Source organism: Carassius auratus, unplaced genomic scaffold (assembly GCF_003368295.1).
Source record: "Carassius auratus strain Wakin unplaced genomic scaffold, ASM336829v1 scaf_tig00046079, whole genome shotgun sequence".
NCBI lineage: Eukaryota > Metazoa > Chordata > Actinopteri > Cypriniformes > Cyprinidae > Carassius > Carassius auratus.
This window is the reverse complement of record NW_020526958.1, coordinates 1-13,603: the sequence shown is the minus strand read 5'-3', so window position 1 is coordinate 13,603 and position 13,603 is coordinate 1. Positions and strand designations below refer to the sequence as shown.

The window sequence follows — 13,603 nt, the reverse complement described above, 5'->3', positions numbered from 1 at the left end:
TGTGGTCCTCATGCAGCAGATTTGTGGGTTTCTCTCTTGTAGAGTCTCCAGAGATCACACAGTGTCCTGACCACTGACCTCTCCAGAGCTTGTGTTCTCTTCAGCGTCTGGTGTTTCAGTCTCGTCCTCGGTCTGGACGCACAGCAGGAGGCTCAGATCCAGGAAGGGTTTGTGGCATGGAATTATGGGTCTGACTGTGTGTTTTTTTTTTAGATTGGATTGGTGCTGGAGAACTCTTCTCGCTTGCTGACTTTGGTTTTTGTCTTGGGAATTTAAATGTTGAATTTACTGCAGCTCTGACAACCGTCTGCAAGTTTTCCTCCCACTCCGGACACTCACTTATTTCAACCGGTAAAAACTCAAAGTCTGTGCCATCAGTCAGCGATGGACAATCTCTAGCCTGTTCTGTCTTATTCTTTGGCGCTTCATCTTTGAAAGTGACCCGAGGCGTCCTGACGGCTTTGATCTTTTCGATGAAGACGCAGTGTTCTTAAAGAAATCCGTGATCTCTTCCTGTTCTTCTGCCTGATTGTCAGTTTCTTCTTCTTTGTGGTGTATCTCGTATCCGGCGAGTCTGAAAGGGTCATGCGGTTCTTCAGGACGTATCTCAGGAACGACTTCTCCCAGAGTCTCCGCCCTGAGCACAAACTTCTCCAGATATCCTCTGTCCTCAGAGTCAGACGCTTGACTGTGGAAGGATTTCTCCGAGGTCACGCTCTACACGTCATCGTCCTGCTTCCTTCTGGTTCCGACGGCGTCTGCGTACAGGTCCGAGTAGAGAAACGCCAAGGCTTTGGGCTCCTCCAGCAGGTTGGGGTCAATGATCTTCGGAGGACCTTCAGGAAGGTATATGGGAGTGAGGACCGACTCCTCGCTTCCAAACAAGACGCTTCCACTTTCCTTCAGAGAGGATTTGGAAAACTGTCTTTCCTTTCCACAAACGCTCGCAGCAGAAGGCGGCTCACTCCCTCCGCCGTAAAACACATCGTCCAAGTGTTCGGCAGAAATGTCCAGCATACTCACAGCCGAGGAGACTCCAGAAAGTCTTGTTTCCGCTTCAGGACCAACTGCTTTATCATCTTCTTGTGTGAACCTGTCCTCTGTTTCCTGCTGGGCTTCTTCTGCTGGTGCTGCTCCGGATGGAGCTTGATGGTCAAGGAGCGTGAACTTCTCAAAGTAGTCTTCAGCTGTCTGTCCTCTTCGGGACACTTGGATGGGCAGAAACGGGATCTGGACACCTGGCTCTGGTATCACTGAAACGCTCTTCTCCGTCTCTACAGAATCAGTGTAAATGTCAAGCTCAGGTTCATCCAGGATCTCTGGGGATCTCACAGCAGGCGTCTCCTCGAGGTAATACAAGTTATCTTCCAGACCTCTGCTCTCCTCTTCATCCACGGTGAAGACTCTCGGTGGAGCGATGATGTTTAGTATCTCCGATCCTTCAGAGACGAGACTGAACAAACGCTGGTTCTTTTCTCTCTGATCAGCTGTTTTGTGCTCCTCTGTCCCTTCTTCTGGAGTCACATTGGGCCGGGACACTTCCATCATGGCCGGTCTCTCGGCTTCAGCGAGGATCTCGTGACTGACCTGAGGGAGCATCTTTGGTTTCTCAGACTTGGGCTTCCTCTTCCTTCTGCTCATCAGTTCTTCGTCCATAATGTAGAGGATCCTTGCGGGAAGCTGTTTCCCAAACGATCCCGCTGTCCTCGCTCTGGACCGTGACCATGGAGAAGGACGGATCCATCATCAGGCAGTGGAGCTTCGGCTTGACCGCTCCGTCCTGGACCACCTCTCTCAAGCTGCAGGGTAGTTAACATTAAGCATTTCATTAGTAACAAGCTGATTTTTGTGTTCTTATGTTGGAAAGTTCATGCTAACAGTGTACACTACCAGTCCAGAGTTGTAGAACATTAAGATCTGTAATGATTTTAAAGAAGTCTCTTCCACCCACCAAGCCTGCATTTATTTGATCCAAAATACAGCAAACACAGTAATACTGTGAAATATTTTTCTGTGTGAATCTGTGTTAAAGTGTAATGTATTTCTGTGATGCTCCGCTGTATTTTCAGCATCATTCCTCCAGTCTTCAGTGTCACATGACTGAAAAAATTATACTCAGGTAGTTTCAAAATTTATAAAAATAATGCTGTCAAACGATTAATCGTAATAAATCGCATCCAAAATAAATGTTCTTGTTAACATAATATATGTGTGTACTGTATATTTATGAAGTGTATATATAAATACACACATACCATATATATTTTGAAAATATTTACATGTATATATTTATATCAATATAACTTATATATAAATATATTTAATATACAAACTAAATTCCAAAAAAGTTGGGATACTGTACAAATTGTGAGTAAAAAAGGAATGGAATGATTTACAAATCTCATAAACTTATATTTTATTTGCAACAGAATATAGATATCAAATGCTGAAAGTGAGACATTTTGAAATGTCATGCCAAATATTAGCACAGTGCTGGGGTCAAATAACAGTTTTGAAATCAAAGGAATTACGTACATTTTAAAAGCCCGAGCCCCTTTACAGCCCGACATTCAAATGTGCACACACACACACACACACACAGCTATTTTGCCTTTTGTCAAGTATGAGTCATTTATACGTGTTTGAACATAATTTATTCATAACTAATGTAGATTAGACCACTTGGAAGTTGGAATAAAGAAATAAAATAAGTCCTCTGTAACATCTCAGCACTGTAAATAGGCCTAGGCTCATTTAGCCTATAAATAGACCAACGCACCAATAAAAAATAGTTTTTTTTAAACAAATTGAATTAAGATCAATTCTAAATTAAGATGGGTATTTGTTAATAACGAAATTAAGATAAAAGCTCCGGATTTGCTTCGCACTAGCAGCTGACATTTAATAAAAGATTAATGCAATTAAAGATAAATTTAATTAAACATTAGCGTAAATACTCTGTCCACATTATGCATTTAAGACTCAATGAATATTTAGTGTGATCTTGCGCTGATGCTCGTTCATGAGTCTCACCTGCTGCAGGTGTGTCTTGGCTCTCTGGAGCGCGTGCTCGTAGCCCGTCCGCCGCAGCTCGCTCAGACTCTCGTAGTACTCCTCGGAGTCATCGCTGTCCGGAAACAGCACCTGAGACAGGATCCTCCACCCGCAGGTGTCGAGCGCGTGCCCCGGGTACACCTGCAGCTGGAAGCAGAGCGCGTCCGCGTGGCGCGCGCTCAGCTCGGGCGCGCCGAACAGCACCGGACCACACCGTCTTGACCCTCTAGCTCTCTCTCTCTCTCTCTCTCTCTGTTTGTTTTCTAACTGCTTGTTACCTTTGACACTAGCATTCTCCATTCTTATTCTATTCTATCTACTTGTTTTCGTTTTGTTATATACAGTCAGGTCCATATACACTGTGTGTGTGTGTGTGTGTGTGTGTGTGTGTGTGTGTGTGAGAGAGAGAGAGAGAGAGAATCTGACCCTGGAGCACAAAACCAGTCAAAGGGGTAAACATTTATTAATTAAGATTTATCTTTATGCATCCTCTGTAAGCTGCTGTAATCTCTCCAGTGATGTGTGGTTTGTTCAGAGGACAATATTTGAAAATCTGGAATCTGAGGGAGCAAAAAAAACTGAATATTGAGAAAATCATCTTTAAAATTGTTCAAATGAAGTTCTAAGCAATGCATATTACTAATCAAACAGTAAGTTCTGATATATTTACAGTAGGAGATTTACTAAATATCTTCATGAACATGATCTTTACTTAATATCCTGATGATTTCTGTCATAAAAGAGAAATGTATGATTGTGACTCATACAGTGTATTGTTGTTTATTTCTACAGATATACATCTGTGACACTGATGACTGCTTCTGTGCTGCAGGGTCAAACACAAACACACACATACACACACACACAGTGTCAGGTTGACAGTCAGGTTGTATGTTGGACGGGTTGTGTATAGCAGCTCATAGGAACAGTTGCTAATGATGCTGATGTGCATGTCTCGGGTCGAGGCTCAGTCAGAGAGTATGTTTGTTCGACAGTGATGGCGCTGCAGTGAGGCTAGGGGGCGCTATAGAGCCGTCACTATTTAGCTGCCCCCCCACCATTTTTATTTATTTTGATAAAGAAGATAACCTCCACGTCATGTGAGCGCAGTTTCCTGAATTTAACCCATTACACATCACTAAGATTGTCATGTGGTGTTCATTTAATGTTTAATTCAAGTCTAAAGTACCTATGCACAGTTCTTATGCATGTTTAAATAGACAATCGCCTTCCAAAGAAATACACTGTAAAATAATTGAGTTATAGTTCATCAGAAGTTGATGCAGTTTTGAAACACTTTTCAAACCTGAAATGATTTTTGTAAATCAGAAGCTAAATGCTGTGTAGCACCGGAGTAATGACTGATCTCCACGAGACTGGACACTTATGAGGGTTTATGAGCGCCAGGATATTTAAAAGATTAAAAAGAGGAATTAGGGAGAATAAATTAATTATGAATAATTTGTCCCTATTGTGTACATAATATGTAATCATGTAATTCATAAAAAAATTACTGTCATCTGATTACAAGTATTTTACGATGTAATTTAAGTTATTAGTTGTTATTAAGTTATTAAGTTATTAGTTATTAGCTGTAATTAGTTACAGCTCTGCTGTCTACATATTTTCTACTTCACTATTTTTAAACAGAGCTCATATTATGTTATTAATGCTCTATTCATGAGTAATGAGCCACACTTTAATATTCATGATGTGTACACAGCTAACAGGATGCGCTCAGAGCTTTAGCTAATGTTCTCTCAGTGTAAGAGCAAACGTTTTTCTCTTAATAGAACATTCAGAGTTTCAGAGAGAATGCTTTTTTTTTATCTGAGACTTTTGGCAAAGTAAAGACTTTTCTTTCTTTCAGTGATCTCGAGAAAGTCATTCATGCCTTAATTTTTTCACGTCTTGACTACTGTAACTCTCTTTATGTAGGAGTCAGTCAGACAGCACTGCAGCGCTTCAGGCATCTAGACTACTGACAAGTACACGCAATCATGAGCATATTACACTAATTTTATTGGCGCTCGAGTGGTTGCATGTTTCAGAATTGAATACAAACTTTTATTATTTGTTTTTAAATCATTAAATGTCCTGGGTCTAACATACCTTGCTGGCTTATTAAAACAGCACACATCAGCTAGATCTCTTAGGTCCTCTGATCAGCTGCTCTTAACAATTCCCAGATCCAGACTGAAACTTAGGGGTGACCGGGCTTTCTCAGTTGCTGCACCTAAACTGAGGAACATATTACCTCTGCATATCAGAACGGCTCCATCAATAGCTATTTTTAAAGCTCACTTAAAATCTCATATATTAACCTTGATTAGGTCCGGAGGCATGTCTTGGACTAATTGCGTATGCATGTTATTTTTGTATTGTTTGTTTTATGTATTATTGTTTTAGTCTGCTGTACAGCACTTTGGACAACTGTTGTTGTATTAAAATTGTGCTTTATAAACAAAACAAACAATGCTTATACATCTTGCTTGGGACATTTTTTCCCTGAAACTTTATTTGAATGTTCATCTCATTTCTTGTTTCAAATTGTTCTGAGAACATTAAAAAATAATGTTCCCATAATGATTGCACAATTATGAAATGGAATGCTATGTTTTTTGTTGGTCATCTCTTAACTTTTTTTTTTTTTGAATATTCAATTATTCAGAAATAATATTTTACTAACAGTTACATTTGTGCATTTAGCAGATGCTTTTATTCACAGCAACACAGAATTGTGTGTACTTGATGAAATCTTTATCAGAATGTCCTTAGAACAAGAAAAAGAGAGAAACAGACTAATATTATCATAGATGCCATTCTTTTAATGATGTAGCAAGTACACAGGGTGTTATGGCATGTGTTCCCGGTTCCAGTTTAACTATTGAAGCCTAAAAATCCTTTTGGATATTTGGATATTAAAAGCATATTAGTATGTTATGTGTAAACCAGGTTAAAGAGATGGGTCTTTAATCTAGATTTAAACTGCAAGAGTGTGTCTGCCTCCCGAACAATGTTAGGTAGGTTATTCCAGAGTTTAGGCGCCAAATAGGAAAAGGATCTGCCGCCCGCAGTTGATTTTGATATTCTAGGTATTATCAAATTGCCTGAGTTTTGAGAACGTAGTGGACGTAGAGGAGTATAATGTAAAAGGAGCTCATTCAAATACTGAGGTGCAAAACCATTCAGGGCTTTATAAGTAATGAGCAATATTTTAAAATCTATATGATGTTTGATAGGGAGCCAGTGCAGTGTGGACAGGACCGGGCTAATATGGTCATACTTCCTGGTTCTAGTAAGAACTCTTGCTGCTGCATTTTGGACTAGCTGTAGTTTGTTTACTAAGCGTGCAGAACAACCACCCAATAAAGCATTACAATAATCTAACCTTGAAGTCATAAATGCATGGATTAACATTTCTGCATTTGACATTGAGAGCATAGGCCGTAATTTAGACATATTTTTGAGATGGAAAAATGCAGTTTTACAAATGCTAGAAACGTGGCTTTCTAAGGAAAGATTGTGATCAAGTAGCACACCTAGGTTCCTAACTGATGACGAAGAATTGACAGAGCAACCATCAAGTCTTAGACAGTGTTCTAGGTTATTACAAGCAGAGTTTTTAGGTCCTATGATTAACACCTCTGTTTTTTCAGAATTTAGCAGTAAGAAATTACTTGTCATCCAATTTTTTATATCAACTATGCATTCCATTAGTTTTTCAAATTGGTGTGTTTCACCGGGCTGCGAGGAAATATAGAGCTGCGTATCATCAGCATAACAGTAAAAGCTAACACCATGTTTCCTGATGATATCTCCCAAGGGTAACATATAAAGCGTGAAGAGTAGTGGCCCTAGTACTGAGCCTTGAGGTACTCCATACTGCACTTGTGATCGATATGATACATCTTCATTCACTGCTACGAACTGATGGCGGTCATATAAGTACGATTTAAACCATGCTAATGCACTTCCACTGATGCCAACAAAGTGTTCAAGTCTATGTAAAAGAATGTTGTGGTCAATTGTGTCAAACGCAGCACTAAGATCCAATAAAACTAATAGAGAGATACACCCACGATCAGATGATAAGAGCAGATCATTTGTAACTCTAAGGAGAGCAGTCTCAGTACTATGATACGGTCTAAATCCTGACTGGAAATCCTCACATATACCATTTTTCTCTAAGAAGGAATATAATTGTGAGGATACCACCTTTTCTAGTATCTTGGACAGAAAAGGGAGATTCGAGATTGGTCTATAATTAACTAGTTCTTTGGGATCAAGTTGTGTTTTTTTTATGAGAGGCTTAATAACAGCCAGTTTGAAGGTTTTGGGGACATATCCTAATGACAATGATGAATTAATAATAGTCAGAAGAGGATCTATGACTTCTGGAAGCACCTCTTTTAGGAGCTTAGATGGTATAGGGTCTAACATACATGTTGTTGGTTTAGATGATTAACAAGTTTATACAATTCTTCTTCTCCTATAGTAGAGAATGAGTGGAACTGTTCCTCAGGGGGTCTATAGTGCACTGTCTGATGTGATACTGTAGCTGACGGCTGAATGGTTGCAATTTTATCTCTAATAGTATCGATTTTAGAAGTAAAGTAGTTCATAAAGTCATTACTGCTGTGATGTTGGGAAATGTCAACACTTGTTGAGGCTTTATTTTTCGTAAATTTAGCCACTGTATTGAATAAAAACCTGCGGTTATGTTTGTTTTCTTCTAAAAGAGAAGAAAATTAATCAGATCTAGCAGTTTCTAATGCTTTTCTATAGGATAGGTTACTTTCCTGCCAAGCAATACGAAATACCTCTAGTTTTGTTTTCCTCCAGCTGCACTCCATTTTTCGGGCTGCTCTCTTTAGGGTGCGAGTATGCTCATTATACCATGGTGTCAAACTGTTTTCCTTATCCTTTCTTAAGTGTAAAGGAGCAACTGTATTTAAAGTGCTAGAAAAGAGAGAGTCCATACTTTCTGTTACATCATCAAGTTGTTCTGAGGTTTTGGATATGCTAAGGAATTCGGATACATCAGGAAGTAACTTAAAAAGCAGTCTTTTGTGGTAGAAGCGATGGTTCTTCCATACTTGTAACAAGAAGTAGAATTTACAATTTTAGTTATATTGATGTTTGCACATACTGTTATGTATGAGGTATTATGTAACAATACATCACCTCTTCTTATTGCATTTCCTGTTGATTATGTTTGCATATAGCACGTGTGTGTGTGTGTGTGTGTGTGAGTGTTTATGTGCACTAGAAGCTTCCTCTGTCCTTGTTTGTGCAAACATACTTATCAATGAACCTATTTCTAGCTCTGATTTTCCTAAACCGTGTGTTCCAATGATTTTATGAAATAACTCCAGGACAAAGAGAGCGATTGAGATCATGACGAGGTTTTTATTGAGCGTCAGGAGTGTTCTGAACATCTGGAATGAAGCTCTGGCTCAAAAAGAGCAGCACAGTGGAATACAGATATCATTGTCGCCTCTAAATGCACAATCACACTTTAAGGGAGATTCAACTTTGATCTGGTTTCTGAAGATCGTCTGGTCCTGCTGAAGTAAACGGTGTTTTTCATGATATCAGCGTTAGTGTAATGAAGGAAGGAAGGACAGAGGTAGAGCGTATGTGCATCTCTCTCTGTCGTCTCCTGGAGCAGATCCTCAGTGTTTGGCGTCAGATTCTGGAAGAGTGGACGCAGCTGCTCCGCGGTCGTGGCCTCCTTCTGCTGCATGAGCTCAGCGTGACCTCTGGTGACCCCCCAGCCGTCAGGAGTGGACATGGATGGACACAGCGGGCGACCGGACGCCGGCTTCAGATGCTCCCAGTAATCACGACGGGCCCTGCGGAGCAAACACCCATCAGCACCACAGACACATGTGTTCTCTCTCTCTCTCTCTGTTCTCTCTCTCTCTCTCTCTCTCTCTCTATGTCACTCTCTCGCTCTCTCTCTCTCTCTCACCTGGCTCGGACCCAGGGTTTGGTGTGCATCTCAGGCCGCTGCCCCACATGCCGTGTTTCTCAGATGCTTCTGGCAGGGTTCCTCTCTCGGTTGCCAGCTCCTCGGCCACGGCGCGGATGTGGTACGGCTCGAACCCGCAGCAGCCGCCAATGTAACGGATCCCGGCCTTATAGGCCTCTCTGGCGTAGTGCTGCATATCCCAGCGTGTGAGGATCCGCGGCTCCAGAGCTGCGAGAACACACACACACACACACACACACACACACATCAGCTTCTCATCACACATGTGCAGATTTCATCAGGATTCAATCACAAATACACACGCTGGTTACTGATCATAACACACACTCATAATAACTGAGTCAGTGGACCGTGAGGAGGCATAACCACAGGAATAACATCAGAAATATATGTGACCTTGGAGCACAAAACCATCATAAGTCATGACGTTTATAAATCATCTCTTCATCGATGTCTGGTTTGTTAGGAGGACAATATCTGTCTGAGATACAACTATTAGAAAATCTGGAATCTGAGGGAGCAAAAATATCTAAATATTAAGAAAATAAATCTTTAAAGTTGTTCAAAATGAAGTTCTTAGCAATGCATATTACTAATCAAAAATTAAGTTTTGATTTATTTAACTTGTGTCTGTCTGTCTCTGTGTGTGTGTGTGTGTGTGTGTGTGTGTGTGTCGTGTGTGTGTGTGTGTGTGTGTGTGTGTGCGTGTGTGTCTGTGTGTGTGTGTGTCTGTGTGTGCGTGCGTGTGTGTGTGTGTGTGTGTGTGTGTGTCTGTGTGTGTGTGTGTGTGGTTGTGTGTGTGTGTGTGTGCGTGTTGTGTGTGTGCGTGCGTATGTGTCTGTGTGTATCTGTGGTGTGTGTGTGTGTCTGTGTGTGCGTGCGTGTGTGTGTGTGTGTCTGTGTGTGTGTGTGTGTGTGTGTGCGTGCGTGTGTGTCTGTGTGTGTGTGTGTGTGTGTGTGTGTGTGTCTGTCTGTGTGTGTGTGTGTGTGTACCGAAGGGGAACTCCGCAGGTCGATGAATCCCTGGCAGCTGCAGTCAGGTGTGTGATAGGCCAGCGGTTGTGTCAATAAATGCGCCTTCAGACCAGCTTTCTCCACGCCGGCCTTTCATCATGGCCACGGTCTTCACACAGGTCATGGGGTCAAAGTGACAGTTCACACCCACGATATCAGCACCTGGAGCACAAACACAGAGCATCAGAGCATCATGAGATCGAGCCGCTGCTTGAGGGCGTGTGATGATGCAAAGTCAGGAGGAGTGTCTCAAAGCACACACTAATGCACTCCTGGAGTGAACACAGAGTGAGCAGGAGGATCACAACATGAAAGGTTTCAAATCATACACAGTTTGTCATTTTGTAGTGTAAATAGTGTGTTCACAGAAAAAACAATCATAAAAACTAAGTATGAAATGTTAAATTACTGCAAAACATTGACAAGATCGTATAAAAGTATTATTTTCAACAGCAACCAACAAAAGGACTAATTAGATTCTTGACTACTAGATTAAAATTGCATGAAATTCACACAGAATATTGTGTGTGTGTGGTGTGTGTGTGTGTTAGACACACCTGCCTTTGACCAGTCTGACCGCACACTCTCCAGGTGTCACTCCATGCATGTCTCCTTCAGGTCCAATACACAGGGTGGCCGCTACAGGCTTTCCTGTTGCCTTCAGAACCTGGACGGCCCATTCAGCCTCCTCCACGTGCTCGAAGTACTGCAGATCAATCGGTCAGTCAATCAATCAATCAATCAGTCAATCGGTCAATCGGTCAGTCAATCCAATCAATCAATCAATCAGTCCAATCGGTCAGTCAATCAATCAATCAATCGGTCAATCGGTCAGTCAGAGAGGGTTCTGTGCACGTCCTCACCTCGGCGATCAGGAAGTCCACGTTCTTCTTGATGAAGACATCGATCTGCTTCTTGAAGATCTTCTTGACCTCGTCTTCGCCTCTTGCAGCTGAGGTAGGAGGGTGTCTGAGAGACTCCGCCCGCCACCAGAGCATCGCCTCATTGGCTACTTCTCTGGCCAGATCACAGGCGCCGCGTTGATCTGCTGGCCCTGCGGACGGTCAGCAAAACCTCCATCAGAGCGGTGTGATCAGGGTTAGGGTCTGTGTGAGCGGTGTGTGTGAAAGAGAGAAACTCACAGTGAAAGTCAGCTGTTCCCTCTGTTCTCCAGTTTGTCGTCGCTGGCGTAGAAAGTGAACGTCTGCATGACATTTGACCCGGAGCGCAGGAATTCCCTGTGAGCTGTCGCACTGACGGAGAGAGAACACATGCGTCGCTTACACACAGTGCCTTCTTACAAAATGAAATACAACCAGAGAAGCCCAGGAAACACTCAGGACAAGAACCAATAATCTAACAGTTTTAAGACATTCAAGTACAAACAAGCATTACAGTATCTGACCCTGGAGCAGTTCTGATATATTTACAGTAGGAAATTAACAAAATATCTTCATGAACATGATCTTTACTTAATATCCTAATGATTTTTGATAAAAGAGAAATGTATGATTGTGACTCATACAGTGTATGTTGTTATTTCTACAGATATACGTCTGTGACACTGATGACTGCTTCTGTGCTGCAGGGACAGGTTTAGCAAAATAAAGTTAAAGTTAATGCAAAACATCTTTGCTTTTCATGCACCGGTCAGTATTGAAATCTATTTTGCTTCCATAATGTCCTCTTTCAAATTCCAGTCCTTATCTTACACACACCAGACTTCACGGTTTATCCCTCTCTATATTCTGAGGGTTTGTTCATATTTCATTTACACTGATTTATACAATATTTTACTTCTAAAAACACGGTGATAATGTGTTTGTTTTCTGTCGAATCAAAGCATATTAAACATGACCCTCAAGACAACTTGAATACAAGATGTAATTAATCATTAATCAAGAAATTAAATGTAATAATTAACTGTATTGTATCATTACAAAGCAGATAAACAAATAAATCTCTGAATCCCGGCAAGAAAAATATTCTCTAAGAACAGGTAAATGTCCCCGTTAAATCATGCAAAACATTGTTTCTGAATCTTCTCTGAAAGTTCTAAAGTTTTAAAATATGTTTCTTCTTTATACAAATGTTGAATGAACAGGGCGCGGGCTAGCTGGTTGCTATGGGTGATGTCATCACGCTTCCTAACGACACACACAGTGATTGGCTGATACTAATTAAACAAGTATGTGTTCAGCCTCTTACATGTGTGCTTCTCAGAAACAATTAGTGAATATGCATATAAACAGCCTTTTAATTAACAGTAGAATAATCCTGGCTCATAGTAAGACAAGCAAACACAAAGACTTCTTGCCTTTCTAACAGGTTAATAAAGTCTATATATATGTGATCTATATATAATACAATCTATAATCAAAGGAAAATCTGGAGTTGGATAATCTTTTAAAACAGAAGCCGATATCTTTTTAAAGTCCTCATATAGTCAAATGATTCTAAATGTTTGTTTCGAGGCAGGATCTATTTTAGGATAGTTGTGGTTTGGTGTTTGTGCTCCTAACCTTTCACAGATTTAGGAGCTGAAACGCTTGTGAAATACTCAGAACAACACATTTAGGACTCTACTTTTAGGACTGACACGTCCACTATAGCCTATGTAAGATTCTTTCTAAATCTGTGAGTTATGAGCAATTTAGCCTGAACATGTTTTGTGAACACGGCCCAGATGAACTTGGAACGGATGTTATATTAATGTAACTGAAGAGATTTTTTCAGAACTGTGAAAGGGCTTTTTCTGGCCCCGTCTCTCACCGGCCTCGGGTGCTCCGCTGCGGCTTCTGGGGTCCAGGGCCCGGCCTTCATATCCTCTCTTCTCCAGAGCGAACACGAACCCTCCGTCTCCAATCACCACCTCACCGGAGCCCAGGGCTCCAGGACACCCTAACACACACACACTTAGCAATGCACTATTACAGCTCAAACACTTCAGCGCAAGAGACGCGTGATCGTGTGGCTCAGGGTCCGAGCGCGCTCTCCAGGCGCGTTTCCACACACACTTTAACATGAGCTTCAGTGTTTCTGTTCATGTGTTCGAGACAATTATATAATAACAGCTGAAAGAAGTATAATCCTGCAGCAGGATCTCATGCGTGTAAAAACAAAAAGCTGGCTGTGTCTGAATCAGAAAACTCACCCTCTTGATCCGACTGGTGCCATGTTTAGCAGGAGATTCAGAAACAGATGAAGATCTTCAAGAGAGCTGAGAGAGAGACTGGAGAGAGATCCTCGAGAGAAGAGCGCTTATAAAGAGCAGAGCTGGAGGGGTGTGTGTGTGTGTGTGTGTGAGAGAGAGAGAGAGAGAGAGAGAGAGTGTGTGTGTGTGTGTGTGTGTGAGATCGGCCCCCTGTAACTTAACTGTAGTTCACAAAGTCACTGGTTAATGTTTATCTTTCAGCTGATCTCTTCGCAGAACACCAGTATCATCAGAGTGATGCTCGATAAATCATTCAGAGAGAAATAAAGAGGTTGGGCCTGAGCTCTTGCTCTACTAATAGAGATTAATGCTACATACTGTAC

The 13,603-nt window shown here is 41.4% G+C and overlaps 1 pseudogene; it reads right to left on the bottom strand.

Annotated features, from left to right (window-relative positions):
- Positions 1 to 8,554: 8,554 nt before the first annotated feature.
- On the bottom strand, positions 8,555 to 12,967 carry LOC113088323 (betaine--homocysteine S-methyltransferase 1-like; annotated as a pseudogene).
- Positions 12,968 to 13,603: the final 636 nt, after the last annotated feature.